Source organism: Pelodiscus sinensis, chromosome 19, assembly GCF_049634645.1.
Source record: "Pelodiscus sinensis isolate JC-2024 chromosome 19, ASM4963464v1, whole genome shotgun sequence".
Taxonomy (NCBI): domain Eukaryota; kingdom Metazoa; phylum Chordata; order Testudines; family Trionychidae; genus Pelodiscus; species Pelodiscus sinensis.
The window spans coordinates 6,300,685-6,309,865 of NC_134729.1; positions in this window are offsets into that span (position 1 = coordinate 6,300,685).

Genomic DNA, 9,181 nt, shown 5'->3' on the forward strand with positions numbered 1-9,181 from the left:
GTTGGGAATGAGAGGACACACAGTATGGAAGATAAATTGGACACTGGATGTCTCTTCCTGGTATGTGGGTACAATTTCAGAAATGGCTGAGATCCACAAGCCTATTAGAAACATCTGGCTTTAAATCTCATTTTAAGGCAGGAGATTAATTTGGATGTTAAGCCATTTCCTTCCATCCCTCTTGAGAGCAACTGTGGTGTTAGTACGGCTGGAAAGCAGTATTTGTGAAATATTGATTTTCATCAAGTTGCAGAGAGAAGAGAAAGAGGTCGTGGAAAAGCCAGGGGTGCCCTCGCTACAGGAGGAAAGTTCCTGGAGTAGGAGTAATTTACAGCCAACACTTCTTATTGCTCTTCCTACACCCTTAAATTTTCTTTTTTCCCTCTTTTTACATGAGACCCTGTCATAACCATGAGGGATGGCCAGCAGACTGCGGACTAAGGGGTTAACTATGTCCTCTGTACCTAGCCAGGTATCTGGTCAGCCAATAGAAATTCAGGTAGGGATTTCAAACTGAGACAAAGGAATTTGGGGGTTTTGCCTCCTTTGTCTCTGAGCCAGTTTGCTCCCTAGATATTGAGGGAGACAGAAGACATGTCTCTCTCCAGGAAAAAGACTCTTCTCAGGTGTGACCCTAGACTAGCTGCCAGCAACTGGTGCCCTAGGCAGACCATGCAATCGGCACCCCTACCTCCAAACCCCTCAATGATACTGCACCATAATTTGGCGCCCCATTTAACTTGGTGCCCTAGGCGACCGCCTAGTTCGTCTATATGGACGGGCCGCCCCTGCTCTTCATAGTGTATAAGTAGGGTAAAGTCTAGATAAATCCGTCAGGTTTTATTGTTTTCTGATTTGGGAATTTGGATCTGATGTCTGTGCTGTTAGAAATGTTTTTTTCTCTCTTTTGCAACTAAGTTTTGGCCCATGGGGGAATCCTCAATGAGTATATTAATTGGTGGCTCTTACCATCTAGCCATTCCAACTGTGCTTGTAACTGGGGTATTGTTTTAATAATAAAAGTTCTTTCTTTTTTAATTAACCTGATATTGGTTCATTTCTGTGTCCTGGAAAATCTGTCTGTGGATATCTGCTTGCTTCTGATGAGGGGACAGCAATCACAGACTGCAGCTTGTATTTTTTTCTTTTCTTTTCAGCCTCTTTGGAGAAAAGAGCTTGGGGTGCCCTGGGGTTGGTTTCAAGTGTCCACCCCTGTTTGTGGGTTCAAAAGCACTTGATGGTGGCAGCAGATTCCCCAAAATCCATGTATTAGGATTTTGGGGAGACTTTTTGTACCAAAGCCTGTAGAAATCAGGTTTTGGGTTGCTTTTATGGGCCCCCATTTCTCATTCATCGTGCCAGAGTGGGAAATAGCCTTGGAAATAACCCATTTCCAAACTGTTGCAGGGTTGTTAAGGCAGAGGTTGGGGACCTTTTTCGTATCAGAGCCACTGACCCACAGAAAAATCCATCACAGGCCATATACAGCCCCATGGGGAGTGCAGGGGCTCTGGGCTTCCCCTAAGTTCCAGCAGGGGGGGGGGCAAAATTGAGGGTTCAGGATGTGGGAGGAGGCTTCAAGCTGAGGCAGAGGGTTAGAGTGTGGGAGCGGATGAAGGCTCTGACTGGGGGTGCAGGCTCTGGGAGGGTACTAGGGACAAGGAGTTTGGTGAGGCCCAAGGGTTTGGAGTGCAGGGGTGGGCCCAGGGCAGTGTATGAGGGTCTGGGCAGAAGTTAGGGTGCTAAAGCAGGCTCACGTCTGGGGAAGAGGACTCAGAAGTGGGAGGGGATTTGGGCTCAGGAGTGTGGGAGGGGATGAGGAGGTTGAGGTGCAAGAGGGAGCTCTGGGTTGTGGGTGGGAGCTCTGGGAGGGAGTCATCATGTGAAAGGAGGCTCAGGGCTGGGGCAGGGTGTGGAAGGGAGCGCAGGGCACTTACCTCAGGTGGCAGTGGGACTAAGGCAGGCTCCCTACCTACCCTGCTTTGCACTTCTCCTGGAAGTGGCCAGTTCATCCTATGGTCCCTGGGGAAGCAGCTGGCTCTGTGCACTACCCTCACCTGCAGCTCCCATTGGTCACAGCTTCTGGCCAATAGGAGCTGTGGGGGTGATGCCTGCAGGAGAGGACAGCATGTGGAGCTTCCCTCCTCACCATTAGCCAGTGCTCATAGCTCCAGCCCAGCAGGGGGAAAACCATAGCTCTAGACCTCTGGTCTGCAGCATGGAGACTTGCTATGGGACAGATCCAACCCAAGGACCAGAAGCTCCCCACCTTTGCTTTAAGGAGTTCAGAGCCTGGCTCTGAATGATGCCTGGTTTTCCTCCTAATTCATGGGACTTAGAGAATGAATGGAGTGCATGTGACTGAAAGTCAGGGTTGATGGGAGATATAAGCAGCAGCTTCTCCTCAGAAGGACAAGGAGCAAGAAGGAATGTCCTTGTGCTGGAAGCTCTTGTGTCTGGCGTGTCTTGTAGGTGGGGTCCAGGGAAGGACCAGCAGTGCATCCTTGCTGGCCGGAAGCAGGGAGTGCTTGGGAAGGCTTTAGACTTAGAGAGTAGACTGATTCGTTAGGAGCCCTGCGGGAGCTGAACCCAAAGCTGGAGGCTCAGAATGGAAGCTTTGCCTCTATCAGACTTGGACTACACTTCCAATGCTAATGAAGCCCTGAGTGGGGGATCTGTGTGGAGCTGTACAAAGTGTGATTATACTGTAGAGGGGAGCAGAGGCAATGGGGGGTAGGCCATCACACAACCCCACCAGAGTTGTAACCATAGCAAAAGTTGGACAAAGCCGGTGGGAATGTCAACTCTCTTCTCTGGATCAGAGCTCCAGACGGATCATACGACTGCCATTTTCACAAACCTCTGTTACTGCTGGAGCAAATGGTTCACTTCCCAGGGAAAAAAACAGCCCTGCGGTTGTGAGGTAGGTAAACCCTTTCAAGCTGATGAGTGGTAATTACAGTCTTATTCTAACATAATTTAGTGCAAGGCAAACAGTACAGAGGTCTGGATCTGAGAGACAGCCAGGCAACAGCATTGAGCAATAAATCCACTTTGTCAGGCTCCGGGTACACCCAGCAACCTGGCAGTGCTGAAGTGTATATTCTGTGGCAGATGAATTAAATGGAATGGGTTTTCTCATCTTCTGCTCACTCTCCTCCCATGCCTTGGGACCACTTTCTGGAAATCACCACGGCTGTTCTAAGGGGTCTCTTTACATCTTTAAAATGTATCCGTATAAAAAGTCTGTATGGAGAAGGAGTGAGAAGGGAATCTAGTAGCTGGTGTGAACGTTCCCCGTTGGTCTCTGCTGGAAGGAATTGCACAGCTCCACTGTGTGGCATAGGGCCTGTGCTGCAAGCCGCGGATGGAGATTCTCCCTTAGCTCAAGCTGAGCTTTTAGAGCAGGTGGAGCTGAGCTCTGTCCCCCTCCTGTTGTGAAGCCCCAAATGGCCCCAGCCTGCAGCCACTTGGTAACACTTGGTAACAGTGAGTGCTTGTTATTCTGTGGGTGTAATCGATCCCACTTTAACTAAGGTAGAGGAATAGTAATCTGTTGCCCATTCACATGGCAAAATGGCTGCAGATGGGGCATGAAAATGGCAGCTGATTGCTCCCATAGGAGTGTTAACATGTTAATCTGGCTATGGAGTGGGGCGGCTAAGGCCAATTGGCAGGAACTGTGCTCTGTTGCTGCCTGTGCTGTACCAGTTCCGCCGCCAGCATTCTTCCATCGCTGGGGCCGCTCACTCAGCACTGATGCAGAAACCAAAAAGCCAGATGTTGTGGGACAGTGGGTTCCCCCTTCCTTCCGGGGTAGTTTTTCACTTTTCAGTATCTACACACATCAGGAGCAGCTCTCCAGCTCTCAAGAGTCAGCGCTGCTGCACAGCCCTTCTCAGGATTCACCCAGGTCTGTGAACACCGAGGAGGGGAAGCGGGGAGAAAGTAGCAACTCATGTTGAGAGGGAAGCAGTAGGAGCAGGAGGAACAGAAACTGCAGTCAGCAGATGCCAACTCAGCCTGTTTTTCCTCTTGGACCTTGCACATTGAGCAGTCAGGAGGACATTAATGTTTAACTCCATGGAAGGCTGGTTTGACAAGTACTAAGGGAAGAGTATTTCTTTCCCTGGAGCCACTGTGGTGCTTGTACCACAGATATGAGGCCCTGATGGCTGCATGGGCTTTGTCATACAACATAATCCAAAGAGCATAATCCAATTGACAAACTCCAGAAGGAAGGAGTGACTTAACATAATTAACCCTTTAGCCTCCATTTCCATGGTTTGCTGGCCAGACAAATGAAGCTGGAGGATAGAGAAACACTGTGACAAAGAAAAGTAAGGAAATGCCAACCCACAGTCTCAATGATCCATTCAGAAATGACCTCTGAAGCCACCTGCAACTCAGCCATCTCTAATTTACAGCAACTACAATGTGGAGACGGAAGCTGGGGGCTCACTGACTCTGCTGCAGGGCTCATTTCTGTCTGGATTTCCTTTATGACGTGTGCTTTTGAAAAAGAGCAGTTGCGCTGCTGCAGTTGGAAAGCAGTAATTGGGAAGTGCTGATTTTCATTTCATTGGAGAGATGAAGACAGTGGGAAAGTCAGAGGTATGTTCAGTGCAGTAGGCAAGACCCGGGAGGTGGGGGTGGGGTAACAGGATAACACAGCATCTCATCAACATCACTCTCCTTTTTTGATTTGTCTGTCACTTTTTCTCCACCTTGAATTCTTCTTCCAAGGTGAATGAAGTCTTCACCTAACAGCCTCAGGCAGATCTAGTTGGTAAATCACGGGACTTGGAGAACTCCAGGTTCTGTTCCCAGCTCTATATTTACTGCATAACCGTTGCAAGTCCTGCCCCCTTCCTGTCCATTGGAATGCCCATTTGTAAAATGAGGGTGATGTTTACATGTCTATCAGTCCATGACTGTTACTGAAGCACTCTCAGATTCACAGATGAAATTGCAGAGGCAAATCACTAGAGCGGGCCTGTAATTCCTCTGGGGCTAGCTTAGGAGATCTTTGCTGGGCACCGCACTCTGGGAAAGATGTGAACAACTTAGAGAAAGTCCAGAGGGGAGCACAAAAAAATGTTAACAGGTTTAGAAAACGTGACCTGTAAGGAAAGATGGGAAAAAATTAGTTTGTTTAGTTGGAAGAAAAGAGGACTGAGGACATGATAACAGTGTTCAAATGTGTAGGTTAGACAAATGCCTTTCAGGGATGGTATATAATATAGATAATATCTAGCCTTGCCTCAATGCATTTACACCATTTATCGAGGTCATTTTCCATCCTACATGTGGTTCTCTGCATGTCACAGAGCTGCATGATGCTTTCTCTGGGAGTTTTGTAATGGCAGAAAAGGAACTAAAACTCTGCTTCTAGGAAAGCAAAAGCCCCTATGGCTGTGTCTACACTGGCATGAATTTCCGGAAATGCTTAAAACAGAATAGTTTTCGTTATAAGTATTTCCGGAAAAAGAGCGTCTACATTGGCAGGCTGCTTTTCCGGAAAAGCCCTTTTTCCGGAAAAGCATCTGTGGCCAATGTAGACGCGCTTTTCCGGAAAAGAGCCCCGATCGTCATTTTCGCGATCGGGGCTTTTTTCCGGAAAAGACTACTGGGCTGTCTACACTGGCCCTTTTCCGGAACAGTGTTCCAGAATAAGGACTTATGCCCGAGCGGGAGCAGCGTAGCTTTTCCGGAATAGCGGCTGATTTTGTACAGTAGAGGGTCGTTGCTTTTCCGGAAATTCAAGGGCCAGTGTAGACAGCTCGCAGCTTATTCTGGAAAAGCGGCTGATTTTCCAGAATAAGTGGCCCAATGTAGACACAGCCTACGAGACACAGCAGAATCACTGTTAGCTGATAACAGGATACAGCCTCAAGGGCATTCTTTAGCACTTCTGTTGTTTATCTTTTTAAGTAGAGGTCATATACCAATCAAATGCTTGCAGGGCATTCCTATATTTCCATTATATTTGCAACATCTACAAATTTCAAAAGAACACCTCTCCATGAGGGTGTTTTTACAATTCACTCTTCCAGACTTGGTCCCTTGCACTGCATGCTCTGCATATGGAAAGGGATTAATAGCAGAGCATAGAGGGATACAATGAACCACTGGGTTAAATGGAGATGCAATAGCCATGAACAGTGACTTGGGACCTGTGGCATTAAGGAGGTGGTACTGTAGTTTATCCGAGATTTACATAAACCTTCACTATAAAATTAAATATGTACCTTGGGAAAGAAATCAAAAGCTATACTTATCAGGCAGATCCCAGCCTCTTTCTCAATCCCTCAGGAAAGCTGAGTGGAAAGGAATTCTGTAATTCATCATGTGGAAGTGACAATAAATGTCTTAGAGTTAATGAACTCACAGGGATAAAGCAGATGACAAGGGATGACGGGAACAGACTGGGAGGTCTATCTGTCCATGTTTGCACTGCCGGTCTGAAATGTTCTCTGTCTGAGGGAGGCTGGAATTCTTTCACCAGCATGTAATAGTGGTTTTTGCTTTATTAACCTAACACGACTGGACATCTCAGACCAAATCCTTCATCTGAAAGCCTAACTCTCATTTACATTGAAGCTCTTTACCCAACTCTGCCAGTCGAATAATCATTTATACCCATTTTAAGACCTTCCCCCATACAGTCAGGCTACGTCTAGACTGGCATGCTTTTCCGGAAATGCTTTTAGCGGAAAAGTTTTCCATTAAAAGCATTTTCGGAAATGTGCGTCTAGATTGGCAGGACGCTTTTCCGCAAAAGCACTTTTTGCGGAAAAGTGTCCGTGGCCAATCTAGACGTGCTTTTCCGCAAAAAAGCCCTGATCGCCATTTTCGCGATCGGGGCTTTTTTACGGAAAACAAATCTCTGCTGTCTACACTGGCCCTTTTGCGCAAAAGTTTTTCGGAAAAAGACTTTTGCCTGAACAGGAGCAGCATAGTATTTCCGCAAAAACACTGACAATCTTACATGAGATCGTCAGTGCTTTTGCAGAAATTCAAGCAGCCAGCGTAGACAGCTGGCAAGTTTTTCCGGAAAAGTGGCTGCTTTTCCGGAAAAAGTGGCCAGTCTAGACACAGCCTCAGTGACTGTAAAGGGATCTTGGTGTAAATGAGAATGAGCCCCAATTTAATCTTTATTCAATCAAACCTCCTAAAATCTGCCTCCTTAAGTTACTCCCAAGTAAATCTAGAGAAACTCTATTGTCACTCTAGACTTGCAAGATAAATATGGAATCAAGAAGATTGTGGCAGATACAGTGCCAGCTCTGTTACACTCTGCTGCAGTCAAGAATCCAGCTTGTGATACTATACAATGACTTCTTTAAGTGTTGCAAGCAGTTAACTGGTTTGACTGTAAGATGTCACTGAACTTTTCTCTAAACTTTTTAGCTGGTAAAATTAAGGTTTTGGTTAGTGGGTTGAGATTGCGTTCTTGTCATTGGGAGTTAGGAAAAGTGTATGACTGTGAGGGGCTCACCCTGTGTGTTGAATGTGGACTGAATAAGGAACCTAGAATTTGCTCCTGTGTGTGCTCTTTTATCTATGCTCTGTCTTACATGTTTTCTGGACTGTTTCCATCCTGCCTAGACCCTCTCATCTTCGGTCTCAAATCTGTACATGCTTTTCTGACACGTGCGCTGTGTGAGCTCTCTCCTGGGACTTTTTATACAGCCCTCGTGACTGTCACTGTAATGATGGTTGTGCTTGTTTTTTTGTTGCCTTGGCTCCAGAAAAAAAAGAACGTATCTACTGATAGAGACAGCTTGGAAGCAAAGTAAAATTCCAGCTTAGTCACTCATTAAACTTGGGAGGGGACGTCTATGAAGTGAATTGACTGGGTGTAGCTCTAAGAAACAGAAAGGGTGTTAGCGCTGGCCTTATCACTGAATGCTGCCTGCGATAGCTGCCCAATTCTGAAGCATGCTGAGACTATCCTCTAGGAAGCTAAGCAGCTTCAGCAAGGGATTGGGACGCAGTTAAAAGACTCAGCCTCTACCATAGGGCACCAGCATATGTCAGGAAAGACGGTTGGTGGAATATTAAACTGACTGAAGTGTTGAGACAAAATAAATATTGGTCTTGATTCACCTCTCCCATTCCAATTAGGAATAGTTCCATGGAAGTTAATGAAATGCCACTGCTAAGAATAGTGTAAGAGAAGAATCCACCCCATTAAAAAAAAAAATCTTGTTCCTATGCGCTACTGACTATACTTGAGGTTGCTAATCCAGAAATAATTGTTAAAATCTCATTGAGTTTTCACCATTTATGAGGTCATAAACAGATGGCTTAATCATTTATTAAAACAAATAAGCATCACAGATACTTTAAATTAAAGTACATTAAAGACTCCAGTGTAAATTATACACACGTAGCTCATCTAGGCAACCTTGATGCCTATGGCTGCTTTTCACCCCCACTCGTTGTGTGCCACATTCCTTGTTACATCTTGTCCTGATCCTGCAAGCAGCTCTGGGTGAGCAGTGCTCTTCACCCTCATGGACTTCTCTTGAGACCAACAGGATAGAGAAGTCTACACATTTTGCACTATCATCAGGATTGGGACATCAGACTGTAAACTCTTTGAAACAGGGAAACTATTTACTCAGTTTAAATAAAAGCCAGGGGCCCTAATTCTGATTAGAGATCCAAATGGTCCTGTAATGTAAATAAGTAGCAAGCTTAAAAGTCTGGTTATCTTTTGCTATTTGGGCAGTGAAATTAAACTAAACTCTCCAATTTCACTTTCTGGTTCTTGTACATTATCCCAAGTACCTGCTGTTTAGATTCCTGGAGAAGCAGGGACTACTGCACTCAAAGGAGCGGGTAAAATGGGATCCAGTGGGGGCTACCCCTCCTTCCTCCCAGCATCCCACTAGATCCAGAGCTGTGCTGGGGAGATGCCCCATTCTTGGGGCAGTAGGACCCAGATGGTGCTGCTCCCTCCCTCTGTGTGGGCCTTGGAGAAAACAGCAGAGAGAACCCAGACAGAGACTCCAACCAGTAGGGACAGAAGCAGCTAAAGCAGGGCTCTTTGATCCTCTGGACATGTGGAGAAACTACAATTTGTTCTGTGCTCCACACCTTCAGTCTCTTCACTTCAGCTTTACTGTCGACCTGACCCCATTATCCTCTTTTCCCCTGTCCTCCCTTACCT